At 38.9% G+C, this 14,198-nt stretch overlaps 1 protein-coding gene across 4 annotated transcripts in view; it reads left to right on the top strand.

Moving 5' to 3' along the window:
• LOC106875803 (phospholipid-transporting ATPase ABCA3) overlaps window positions 1–14,198 on the top strand; it is a 114,102-nt gene that overhangs the window by 20,048 nt on the left and 79,856 nt on the right. The window contains exon 1 of one of the 4 annotated variants that reach the window (XM_089352932.1): window positions 1,073–1,866. The exons of 2 other annotated variants lie outside the window; for them this stretch is intronic. The gene's annotated coding sequence lies outside the window, so the exon portion shown is untranslated. Of the gene's footprint in view, window positions 1–1,072; window positions 2,484–14,198 lie in introns of those variants that run through there. One more of the 4 variants, XM_089352933.1, reaches the window with a different exon arrangement.

The raw sequence follows: 14,198 nt of genomic DNA, 5'->3' as shown, positions 1-14,198 counted from the left end.
CATATGTCTCTTCTTTTCCAATGTATACCGTGTATACTTTTTTTTTTATCATTTCATTATTATATGTAAAGCCCCATACTTTATGTCTGTCTCATGTGTGGTAAGTAGCATGCTTAAAAACCACATGGTTCTGGGTTCAGTCCCACTGCGTGTCACCTTGGGTAACTGTCTTCTACTCTAGCCTCAGGCCAACTAAAGCCTTGTGAGTGGAGTTGGTAGACGGAAACTGAAAGAAGCCTATATATATATATATATATATATATATATATATATATATATATATATATATATATATAGGCGCGTATCGAAAGATCGCCATATATATATATATATATATATGTGTGTGTGTGTGTCTGTTTGCCCCACATCATCGCTTGACAACCGATGTTGGTGTGTTTACGTGCCCGTAACATAGTGGTTCGGCGAAAGAGACTGATAGAATAAGTCCTGGGGATCGATTTGTTCGTCTAAAGACGGTGCTCCAGCCTTTAGTAAACAAGTAAAAGAATATGTATATATCATTCGTTTATTTGTTTGTGCTGGAGCAACATCTTTTAGTCGAAGAAATCGACCCCCGGACTTATGACGAACCACTAAGTTACGGAGACATAAACATACCAGCATCAGTTGTCAAGCAATAGTGGAGGAACAAACACGGACACACACACACATATATATATATTCACGTCCTCACGTTGTTGTTTTTTGTTATTGTTTTTTGTCTTTTTTTTTAACATATATATATATATATATATATGTATATATATATATATATATATATATATATATATATATATATATATATACGACAGGCTTCTTTCAGTGAAGACACTTAGCCAAGGTGTCACGCAATGGGACTGAATCCGATGGCATGTGGTTGGTAAACTAGCTATTTACCACACAACCACTGCGTAAAAAAAGTTTCCCCAAAATTAAATATATTTATAACAACTGACACACAAACATACACACACACACACACATATACATACAATTCACCTACATACATACTCTCACAGACACAAATATTTTACCCAAACACCCCTATAACCACATACAAATAAATTTCTTCAAATTCAGCGGCTGTTTTGGATGAATGTGTTTAGCTTTGTCGCCAAAGTGTAGAAAGTATGGTTCTTTCTTTTTTTTTTTTGAAGACCATGTAGATTAAAAAAAAAACTTCAGGGAGACCACCTTTATGAAATGTCGCAGTATAAAATGTGGCCCTCTTGGGCGCGGGGCCCGATTGGGAAGAATCGGTTAAGGCTGACCCTGCCTTCGGGTTCGATAAATTATGTACCAGTGAAACATTGGGGTCGATGTAATCGACTAGTCCCCTCCCCCAAATTTCAGGCCTTGTGCCTATAGTAGAAAAGGTTATTTTTCTCTAGAGCTTATAGTATCTCTATCAGTTTAAAACAAGGATGTTGTGCACTCTTAATAGAGATAGTGAGTTGAAGTCATGGAAGTGTTGGAAACGACTGTCATAATAACTAATCGAAGTCCAGATAATTATAGCAACAACACTTAGTATATAATGAATGATTAAAGATAGCTACATAGATACATGATTTGATGAGTATCGACAGACGATTTCCGTATGTGTAACAACTTTTCGAAATAATATTTATAATACTTCGAGACTGATATTTCACCCTCACCTGATCGCATTTATTAAACCAACAAGGGAAATAAAAATTAGTTTGATAGTACTAGATAAACTACATTTTTGTTTGTTCTCATTCGATAAACAAACAAACAGACTATCGATTACTCATTCCCATTGCTGAAAACTATCAGCAGTAGCTAGATACAACTGTTCCAGTTTGTTACTTTGTCATAAGTTCAGTGGACCATAAGTCCTCGGTAAGTACATATTATTTTAAACTCCTGTCTTTTGCCACATATAATTTTACTTTCATAAACATTTGAAGAAATACAATCAACATAAACCTACACACATACACATATTTTTCTCGGATTCTTATATATTTAAAGAAACACTGACGATAATAGCTTGATGTTAACTCCTTTTCTGTTTTTTTTTTATTTATAGTTTATAAGGAAAAAATTAAAACAGGAAATATATTTGTAAACCTGGATTTAACAAGCAACTAAAACTTAAAGGAAAATATTCATAAGATTTATTTTTATAAACACAGCTTACAAACTAAGGTTATTTTTGGTACTTCATAAAACTTTATTACATAACTGATAAAAATTATCAGACGTACTGTCAACGCGTGCTTTTCCACTTTTTTTTTTTAACTATCGATTACATAAAGCATCTCAGGAGACATAAAAAAATATTTACCTTTATTTATGAACCACAAATACCTAGAGCAGTTATAAATTCGCCTTTCATATAAGATTTTTCACAAATAATAATAATGGAGTCTCTGCTATACTCCAGCAAATAAGATCTGAAGAAGGAATTCTAATTCCGAAATATCATCGGACTATAGATAACCAAATTACAACAGGTATATAGTCCATTTTTTGTTCTATAGTGCATTGTTATACCTTTCTAAACTTTTTATTCGTTACAAACAATACACAATACTTCAAGCAAACTACAATACTCTCTAATAATAATAATAATAATAATAATAATAAATTCTGGTTTCTTTATTTAATAATTACTATCTCTGTATAGCATATTATCCTGCATTTTCTAATTGTTACACAAATTTTGGGTAAAACCTCCACTTTTACCCGCTCCCATTGATTGCACCTAGTATAGCACTAGTGTAGCAATAATTGGGTACCCTCCCAGCAGTATACTGGATAGATACTATCCCTTAGTGGGTTGAACCCCCAACCCCTAACTCTCTCACGTTATATATATATATACATACACACACACACGCACATTTGTATGTATGTATGTATGTATCTATCTATCTATCTATCTATCTAAAGCGTATATAGGTTTTGACCATTATTGGCCCATGACATGTCCCTGTAGGTCATAATCTACAATACTATAGACTCCTCGAGTAGTGGAGATTGTTTGTCGAATGTATCGGGGGTGTATCTGGCATTTCCTGGGGGAATTTGTTCAGGTACCGTTTGAATTTTATGGTGGGTCTCTTCCTTTTATTTCTTTCAGGATCATGTTGAATAAGGCAAGCCCAGTTAAGTCGCAGTGTTATATAATGTGAGCTTGAGGGCATATGACACGTGCCTTAACTTTGGGTGACTTGCGAAATTGATATTAGCATCGTTTGGACAGTGTTGGTAGAAGAGTTTTCTCATTGTAGAAATAGTGTAGCGCTTTCGCAGAACAGAGAATAAGTTTGAGCTTTTTGAAGTGATTTCAGTAGTCAAGTCTGGCATGCCATTTTCTCTCTCTTTTTCTCTGGGGTGCTATTCTCATAATGTTTTGTTTTGTGTAGGACGACCCACTCCACAGTAACCAACAGTGTTCAAAGTGACACCTAAGAAACGTCGAGAAGAGAAAGATTTTAAGACATTAGGATCTCCAGACTGGAAAGTTCAAGGGATCTCCGAGCACATTCTGCAGGCCATACTGATGTGCGCACTCCAGCTTATGTTGTTATCCACAATTACACCTGTATCCTGGAGGAAGAGAATACAGCTGTCTGCGTGTATACTCATTTTCGAAATAGATGGGCTCAATTTTTAATCTTTTAAAATTTTATTGCCCGTCGAATCTCAGTACGGATCAGATTGAAGTTCTGTTCTGTCGTACACTCTCTTGCAGTAAATTACATCCGTTGCGGAGCCGAGTCTCGGAGCATTTCGAATTTCTTCAAAGTAGGATTGGGTCTAATGCATATCACGAAATCTATCCTCGTTGGGATCGATATAATGATTTTTCTCTAGGAAGGTAGTTATTTTAATAATATGAGAGGTTAGTGTGACTGGACGTTAATTCACACACGCAGAAACACACACACATACACACGTTTATATACGCATAAACGTATACTTTGTCTATCTGTCTGTCTGTCTGTCTGTCTGCCTGTCTGTCTGTCTGCCTATCTATCTATCTCTCTCTCTCTCTCTCTATCTATCTATCTATCTATCTATCTATCTATCTATCTATCTATCTATCTATCTATCTATCTATCTATCCATCCATCCATCCATCCATCCATCCATCTCTGCCTGCCTGTCTGTCTGTCTGGTCACTACGATTATAACAATAACACACAAAGTTTAATTCCATTACTTCATTGTTAGTCAATTTGTTAAATATCTTACCAACTAGCTAATTAATCGTTTGTTTAACGTGCAGGCCAAACAACCAATTGGTTGTTTGTTTGCAGTGGTGGACACAGCTAACCAAAAAGTTAGCTTCGCAAACGCTAAACTGCTAAATAGGTAAAAAAATTTACCAGAAGCTAACACTAAATGATAACCGCTAACTTTTATCATATGAATTTAGTTTCAGTTTGTTTTTTTGGTGCTAAAACCCCCTAAAAACAGATCTAGAGAGCTGAAATTTTCATGTTGTAGCTTAGACATAGAGCTTTCCAAAAAGGTGTAGCATGCCAGGATCAGATGGTGATCAAGGTGCACTACTCTGGCTGGGTCTTCTCCATCACTGGTTGCCCTTCATAAACATCAGTCTCTCAAAGTTGTCACCTGACAGGGTGGCTCTCTTGGCCCTCAAAATATCTTTGCCTGTAGAAAATAGGCGCTCAACTGCAGTACTGGATGGGGTGGTAGTGTTATATTTGGTGAGCAGGTTGATCAAAACCTGCTCACCCAAAATGGCAACTTCAGTCAGGACCTCCTACAAGATGGCCTCCAGCCAGGCCTTCACCAAGTTCTGTGGCTCCTGCTGCCCTGGAACCAAGTGATGTTGCTGAAGGAATCATCTTCCTCATCTTCATTGCTGGTGGTGCTGCTGCTCTTCTCATTGGTCTTCATTAGGACTGTCTCTATGAAAGCCTCTATAGAGTTCATTGCTCTGCTAACCTGGCTGTTATTTTACTGCTCCAGCCAGAGCAAGCAAGAGAATACACACACACACACACACACACACACACACATGTGTGTGTGTGTGATTTGAAAGTATTACCATATAAATGTATCTACCATAATCCTAGAAATAATGACTCATAAACATTAAAATAAAATTTAGATATACTGAACCACCTCCAAAAAGCAATTAATGAAAAGACTTTTACGTTTGCCTTTGATGTGATGAACCAACACCCCTCGAAACTATAGAATAGAAGCAATAAAGTTCTACTTAGGAAACTAACTATTCAGAATAATTACCAGGATGTATAAAATATATTATTGAAGGATTGAAATGTATCCTTCAAAATAGTTATTTCATGTTTGATGTCAACTGCTACTTACAAATATCTAGAATTTCAATGGGGATACTTAAAAAAGACTATGTGTCAAGTATCACAGCAAAAATACGGAAATTACTTCCTTCCTAACCACATGGTTCTGTGTGCAGTCCTGTTGCATGGCACCTTCGGTTAGTGTTTTCTGCTGTAGCTTCAGGCCAACCAAAGCCTTGTGAGTGGATTTGGTGGATGTAAACTGAAGGAAGCCTGTCGTACACACACACATATCTATGCGTGTGTCTGTGTTTCTGTGTTTGTCCCCATATCACTGGTTGACAACCAGTGTTTGTGTTTACATCCCCTGACTTAGCAGTTCAGCAAAAAGACCAACATAATAAGTACTAAGCTTGAAAAGTAGGTCCCAGGATCAATTTAGTCAACTAAAACAAGTGAAAGAATATGTGAGACCGTTGGAAATATGCTGTGCGTGAGAAGACCCGGCAAGCCAAGTGAGACCTAACTCCAGGGGTGTAGCCAGCCCACTTCTGCGTACCTTCCTGCATTGGACACTAAACTCCACTTGCGAAGACCTGTTGAGGCAAGTGAAATCGAAATCGAACTAAATTCGACAACTGGCACCCATGCCAACGTCGTCTCCTTCATTGGACATGAAACTTGGCTTGTGATGACCTGTTGGGGCAAGCGAAATCATGATGGCACCTGTGCATTTGTGCCGGTGGCACGTGTAAAGACATTCGAGCGAGATCATTGCCAGCGCTGCTGGACTGGTTCCTGTACACCATTTTGAGCGGGGTCGTTGCCAGTACCGCCTTACTGGCCTTCGTGCCAGTGGCACGTAAAAGCACCCACTACACTCTCAGAGTGGTTGGCGTTAGGAAGGGCATCCAGCTGTAGAAACTCTGCCAAATCAGATTGGAGCCTGGTGTAGCCATCTGGTTCACTAGTCCTCAGTTAAATCGTCCAACCCATGCTAGCATGGAAAGCGGATGTTAAACGATGATGATGGTGATATATATCATCATCATCATCATCATCATCGTTTAACTTCCGCTTTCCATGCTAGCATGGGTTGGACGATTTGACTGAGGACTGGTGAAACCGGATGGCAACACCAGGCTCCAGTCTGATTTGGCAGAGTTTCTACAGCTGGATGCCCTTATATATATATATATATATATATATATTGACTTATTGTGCTGTGCGTGAGAAGACCCGGCAAGCCAAGTAAGATCGTTGCCAGTGCCCCTGGACTGGCTCTTGTGCGGGTGGCACATAAGATGCACTATTTTGAGCGTGGCCGTTGCCAGTACCGCCTGACTGGCTTCCGTAGGATTTTTGAGCGAGATCGTTGCCAGTGCCCCTAGACTGGCTTGTGCGGGTGGCACATAAAAGACACCATTTCGAGCGTGGCCGTTGCCAGTATCGCCTGACTGGCCTTCGTGCAGGTGACACGTAAAAGCACCTACTACACTCTCTGAGTGGTTGGCGTTAGGAAGGGCATCCAGCTGTAGAAACTCTGCCAAATTTAGATTGGAGCCTGGTGTTGCCATCCGGTTTCACCAGTCCTCAGTCAAATCGTCCAACCCATGCTAGCATGGAAAGCGGACGTTAAACGATGATGATGATGATGATGATGATGATATATATATATATATATATATATATATATATTGACTTGACTTGGCCATTCTTCAAGTAAACAAGGAAAAATCCATCGCAATATGGAATATATATACCTCTGTTATCTATGCTATATCAACTTTCGCTCCAACATAAATTTCCGGATTACTTTTCACGGATTTCTACACAGATATTTACCACTGGAATGAAACTACACTTCAAGTACTGTTCTCTCTTTTTTCAGCACATCACACTCTTTACCACTTCATACTAAAAATATCCGCCTATGGATATAATAATAGATTACTTTATTTTTTCTGTCTCCGATGAAGGGAAGTACTGGATCTTCCTAGAAACAGCTGTAAGACTCTATCCATAAAATACTTCTCCAACCTTACCTTTGCTCTCTTTATATTTTTGTTTTTATATATTTACATATATATATATATATATATATATATATATATATATACACACATACACACACACACACACACACACACACACACACACACATATATATACACATATATATATATATATACACACACACACACATATATATACATATATATATGTATATACATATACATATATACAGTACCCACATATATAAAACAGTACCCACAAGAAAAGGAAGAACAAAAAGTAGAAAACCGCAAGGTGGATCCAATGCCATCCAAGACACCAAAGGAAAGAAGAAATTTGGAAGGCACCCAAAAACTTACAAATTTTACCTGCAAGGCAAATGTTGGCATGGGGAAGACGGCAAAAACTGCCGGTTTGCCCACCCGACACCCCGCCAAAACTACAAAGGTTTAAAGGATAAAAACTTCCCTGAGGAAAGACGACAGATGTCCCCAAGGAGAAAATTCAAGGACGTGCGCTCTTCAGAAATCATACGCAACGCAGCAGCTGAGCAAGAGTCTTTTTTGTGCATGGCGCAAAAGATTATGCAGCAGCTGACGTGGCTACGCCAAGCACAGACAAGGAACCTTGCCCCCCACTGTGCAAGACCACCACAGCCAACAGACATGGGATGGCCTCCCCTAACGCCTGCACAGGCATCACGCCAATATTTTTACTAAATATTGGGGGCCTGTTGCATTATAATAAAAGCAAAATTTCTTTCCTGAGAGACCTTGCTGCATGCAATCAAGCCCTATGCATAGCACTCGTGGAAACTCACCTCAGCCCTGATATAGAGGATGCAGAAGTACACGTACCAAAATATGTCATACTGTGAACAGACAGAAGGGAAAGGAGCCATGGTGGAGTTGCTGTATACATCCGTGACAACCTCACAGCCCAGGTCTTACTGTCATACTCAAATTCGGTATGCGACACCCTAGTTGTATACATAAGACAACATAATATAGTCATATGCAATACATATTGACCACCGGATGCTCCAGACCACATAGGCAAATTTGAAGATTGCCTCACTAGAATTAAAGAAATCCTCATGAAACTGGAACACCATGTGACCATATTTCTTATGGGTGATTTCAACTTCCCCAACGTCAAATGGCCCGAAGGTCTCATACTCTCAGGAATGACTTATCGCAAGCAAGCACAGGTGGAATGCCTGCTCAACCTCACCAATGCCCTATTCATGGAGCAAACTGTTCTCAGACCAACTAGAGCGAATAACATTCTAGATCTCTGCTTCACGAACAATATGGACATCATTCATGATGTGAAAGTGACGCCGACATTAGTTTCGGATCACAACATAATAGAGCTGTCTATGTTTGGGCCAAAAGAAACCAGAGACATACAGCCTAAAGGAAGCACCCAAAATCTCTCCAATCTGAACTTCCACAAAGCGGACTGGAAATCCATTCAGAAAGAGATCCTCAGAGAGGATTGGCCAAAATGTCTCTCCACACCAGACATTGACATGAAACTAGAATGTTTCATGTCTACTGTGCAAGCCAGAAATATGTCCCAGAGCACAAGGCCAAAACAAATAGGAACAAGATTCCAAGGGAGAGGAAGATCCTCATGAGACGACGGACAAAAGTTGCAAATTGACTCAACCAGCATCCCAAGAATGGCCAAAGGTCCCGCCTAAAAACGACACTGATGGAGATCGAAAAAAGGCTGCAACAATCCTATGTGAAGGAGAGAGCAGACAAAGAAGCCGGGGTTATAAAAAACATTAAGTCAAACCCAAAGGCCTTCTTTCATTACTCAAAAGAAACAGCCTCAGTACGCTGCAAGATTGGACCCCTCTTCGAAAAGGATGGCTCCCTCACAGACAGTCCAACTAGGATCAGTGAGGTACTGAATGAACAATTCAAAAGTGTCTTCACCACTCCATTGGAGCACAGACAAGTGAACAAACCAGTGGACTTCTTTGCTACCTCTCCTATAACCAGTGAGGCAGTTACGATGGAATACATCAACATTAGCGAAGAAGATGTACTACTAGCTATACATGAAGTGGACACAAACTCAACTGCTGGCCCTGATGGTTTCCCAGCAATCCTCCTTAAATCGTGTAAGCATGCCCTGGCAAAACCCCTCCAGATCCTCTTCCAGAGCTTTCTCGCAAACGGCAGACTGTCAAGCAAGCTGAAGGAGGGAATAATATGCCCAATCCATAAAGGGGGAAGCAGAGCAGATGCCAAAAACTATAGGCCTATCTCTCTGACTTCACACATCAGCAAAGTCATGGAAAGGATAATCAGAGGAAAACTAATCGCATTCCTTGAAGAAAATAAATTGCTGAGTGATACCCAACATGGCTTTCGACCAGGTAGGAGCTGCCTGACCCAGCTCTTACAACAATACGACTGGGTGTTGAGGCAGTTACTCAACTCAAATGTGGACGTAATATACCTTGATTTTGCAAAAGCTTTTGACAAAGTGGATCATGGTGTGATATACCACAAACTGCGTGATCTTGGCATAGCTGGAAAACTTGGAGAGTGGTTACATGACTTTCTGAAAGATAGAAGTCAGGTAGTAGTGGCTAATGGAGCCACCTCTATGAAAACACAAATAATGAGCGGTGTTCCACAGGGCACTGTCTTGGGACCATTGCTTTTTATAGTCGCTCTCTCAGATATGCCTTCCAGTGCCCGGATAGCCACTCTTGCAAGCTACGCAATCGATGTTCTGTCTCCATTGTAGTAACCCCACATCTCACTTGTATGTAAGAGCTCAGGTAAGATGATGCCGTTGAGGAGTGTGACATGTATGGCCTTGTCTAGTTTTGTTTGGAAAACATTTTTTATTGAGTTAATGCCTTCCATCCTGCCCTTACTCTCATTGAAATTTCAGCATCCATATCTCTGTATGATGTAATATAGGCTTGCGAAGACCTGTTGGGGCAAGCGAAAGTGAAATCGTGATGGCACCTGTGCCCAGCGTCGCCTTCCTGGCATGTGTAAAGACATTCGAGTGAGATCATTGCCAGTGCTGCCGGACTGGCTCCTGTGCAGGTGGCACATAAAATACACCATTTTGAGCATGGCTGTTGCTAGTACCACCTGACTGGCCTTCATGCCGGTGGCATGTAAAAGCACCCACTACACTCTCTGAGTGGTTGGCATTAGGAAGGGCATCTAGCTGTAGAAACTCTGCCAAATCAGATTGGAGCCTGGTGTAGCCATCTGGTTCACCAATCCTCAGTCAAATCGTCTAACCCATGCCAGCATGGAAGGCAGACGTTAAACGATGATGATGATGATGATATATATTTTATTTATATTAAGGGCATTACTATACATAAATGCCTTGCACTACGAGGGACTCTTAAAGTCGAAACTACCATAATAAAGTTTTGAGTCCCTTGTAGCATGAGGCATTTATGTATATAAATGCCTTTAATATAAATAAATATATTTAAAAGGAATAATTAATAATTTTTTCCCTTATGAGGTTTTTCACGCTGACTACTTGATAAATTCTTATAAAGATTTTATCCTATTTTAAAATTGTATATATATATATATATATATATATATTAACCAAAGTGTTATATAACAGCACAGATAAGTAATGTATATATATATATATATATTAACCAAAGTGTTATATAACAGCACAGATAAGTAATATCACCTGCTGATTAGTGTTATATAACATGCTGTTATATAACATGCTGTTATATAACATGTTGTTATATAACATGCTGTTATATAACATGGTGTTATATAACATGTTATATAACATGCTGTTATATAACAGCACAGATAAGTAATGTCATATGATCATTGTATGGACACGTGAGAAACATGGCATATTTTTTGTATGCATAGCAAATAATATTACTTAACATTTGGTTTAATACCCAGTGTGAAATTGATTGGTAAGAGTGACTGTAAAGGATATATAATACTTTGATGAATATACTCATTGTATTGACAAATATACAACTGCATATTTTCCGATTTATGGCTTCTTTTATCTTTCTATCTGTCTGTCTGTTTGTCTATGCAGTTATGGTTACATACAGGCATGGTTATGTGCTGAGAAGTTTGTTTCCCAATTACATGGTTGTGGGTTCAGTTCTGTGTTGCACCTTGGGCAAGTGTCTGCTACAGAACTGGGCTGACCCCACTTTTGTGAGTGCATTTGGTAGATGGAAACTGAAAGAAGCCTGTTCTATGTGTGTGTGTGTGAGTGTTTCCTTCAAGTTTTATTTAAGTTCTTCCTGAGAGAGTTCAGGCTGATCACTAACAAAATGATAAGCTCTTTTGAGCTAAGAGAGTTCCTGATGTTTGTAAACATGTGGTTGAGTTGGTTGTGTTGGTTGAACTGTCAATTCATTCACCCAAATCATCATCTTTCATCATTTAGCATCTGTTTTCCATGCTAACATGGGTTAGACAGTTTGACTGGGTCTAGTAAGCCAGAGAGCTGTACCAGGCTCCAGTCTGATATCATCATCATAATTCTTTAACGTCCATCTTCCATGCATGTATGGGTAAGATGGTTCACAAGAACTGGCCAGGTAGAAAAACTACCTTATGCTACTCTGTTTTAGCAGGGTTTTTAATGGCTCAATGCCCTTCTTAACACCAACCACTCTGCAGAAACACATAAAAATCACAGATGGAGAATTTTTTGAAATGTCTTGTGTGTGTGTGTGTGTGTGTGTACCTGTTTGTCTGTCTGATCATTCTCAGTGCTGCTGATAACCTGTAACACAATACAACCTGTTGCATGGTCGGACCGTGGGCAAGTAAACTGGCAGCCCCCACCAAGCCTCCTTAGTAAGGAGGTTGGTTTTCATCGGACACTGCAGGATGAAAGACAAAACCTGCCAAAGGACAGATGAACTCTGTCTTTGTTTAGACATTTCTCTAAGAGAAAGAAATTCCTAAATAGCACCCACCTCATTATGAAGCTAGAAATCTTGCTCTTGCTTGTTTCTAGACTGTTTCATTTGGAAGGGGAGAGTCTTAGTAGAGTTGTTTGACTTCAAACTTCAGTACAGGCATTGCTGACAGCCATTGCTTTTAACATCTAGGATAAGATAATTTGTCAGTGATGGTCATATTCATCTATGAGTTGACGGCCACCACATATGTATGTATGTATAAACATATGCGCACATACACATGGAGACACACACACACACACATGCACACGCACACATTTATATTTTGTATTTGATTTGCAAGATGTTTTATGAAAACCTATGCACCAATGCATTGTACCATATTATTTGGGGGCAGATATTTTGCCAATAATGTCAAATCTCTCTCTCTCTTTCTCTCTCTCTCTTTCTCTCTCTCTCTCTCTCTCTCTCTCTCTCTCTCTCAGACAAACACACACACCGATTGTTGATTATTTATGTCTCTTTCTTATGATATATTTTCAAATGTTTATATATATGTGTGTGTGTTGTCAAGTGATTGTTGTTTACATGTCTTCATTTTTTACTTGATCATTTTCATCTGCTTGCTTTTATTGGTGTTAGCCAAAGAAGATATGTATACACATGTTGTTTTTTGGTGTGATTATGGCTTGTCAGGTGTAATTTTTATTGTGTATAGTTGAATTGATTTTGATCTTATTTTAACCTCATTCTTATTTTATTGTGGAAGGCATTGGCAAGTACTTTGTTTCTCCCAGGATTAACTTTAATCTAGAATAAGTGTTGCTTTAATATAAAAAAAATCTCTCTTATTTGTGGCTCAAATCTTGTGAAACTTTTTTTTCTCAGTCTTTTTCTTGGGAAAGTAAATCTAGGTGTTTTTAGGTATTTCTTTTTTATTTTCAGTGTATTCTTTAGTCTATTCATTGAATTCATAGTAAGCATCAAATTTCCTTTACATTATAACTCTGTATTTCCTCTCTTCCCCAGTGATTATTGTTATTATTTAGGCCCAGATCATCCTCAACTGAACAGACCTGCAATCAAAAGCATTCCAGAAAACTTGGGACCACCATTACTCTTTTACTTGTTTCAGTCATTTGACTGCGGCCATGCTGGGGTACCGCCTTTTAGTTGAGCAAATCGACCCCAGGACTTATTCTTTGTAAGCCTAGTACTTATTCTATCGGTCTCTTTTTGCCAAACCGCTAAGACACTTGCCCAAGGTGCCACGCAGTGGGACTGAACCCAGAACCATGTGGTTGGTAAGCAAGCTACTTACCACACAGCCACATTTTTTCCCAAAGTAATGGGATGAGTTTTAAGGAGAGTTTTCAAGCAGTTTGAGTGAACATGTAGAAAGAAGCCCATTGATTCAGTATAGATAAGCGTCATCTTATGCTGACCAAAAGTTCCATGCCTCCTCCTACTTTTCATTTTTTTCTAGTTTTCCTTATTCTCAATTCTAATTTATCATGATGATCTTAATCCTCCTCATGAAACTGGGATTTGGTAGTCTCAACTGTCTGCTTGCCTTGTTTCCCATAAGATTGGCTTTTTAAAGTTCGCATTACAGAATTCCAGAAGCATTGAACTCCCTTTCATTTTTTGTTGAATAGCTATAGCTTCTATGCGTACAGTATGTGCAGTAACAGTGGAAAATCATTGTCCATGGTTAAATTTAAGTATTTTACTTATTTAAGGTTCTTTTCTTGGCAACAGTTGCTTTTAATCATTATTGTTTAGAAGTTTGCTTTCCAACCTCATGTTTGGGGTTCAGTGTTACTATGTGGTACCTTGGAAAAGCTTTTTCCTGTATTAGTCTCAAGCCAACCAAAGCCATGTGAGTGAATTTGATAGATAGTAACTACAAGAAGCACACTGTATTTGTATGTGTGTATAGGGTCTTCCTCTTTCACAACTTCCCTCCAGTATGTAGGAAAGGA

The sequence above is a fragment of the Octopus bimaculoides genome, chromosome 5 (assembly GCF_046866305.1).
Source record: "Octopus bimaculoides isolate indiv1 chromosome 5, ASM4686630v1, whole genome shotgun sequence".
In the NCBI taxonomy this organism is placed as follows: domain Eukaryota; kingdom Metazoa; phylum Mollusca; class Cephalopoda; order Octopoda; family Octopodidae; genus Octopus; species Octopus bimaculoides.
This window is presented reverse-complemented; position numbering and strand designations above follow the sequence as displayed.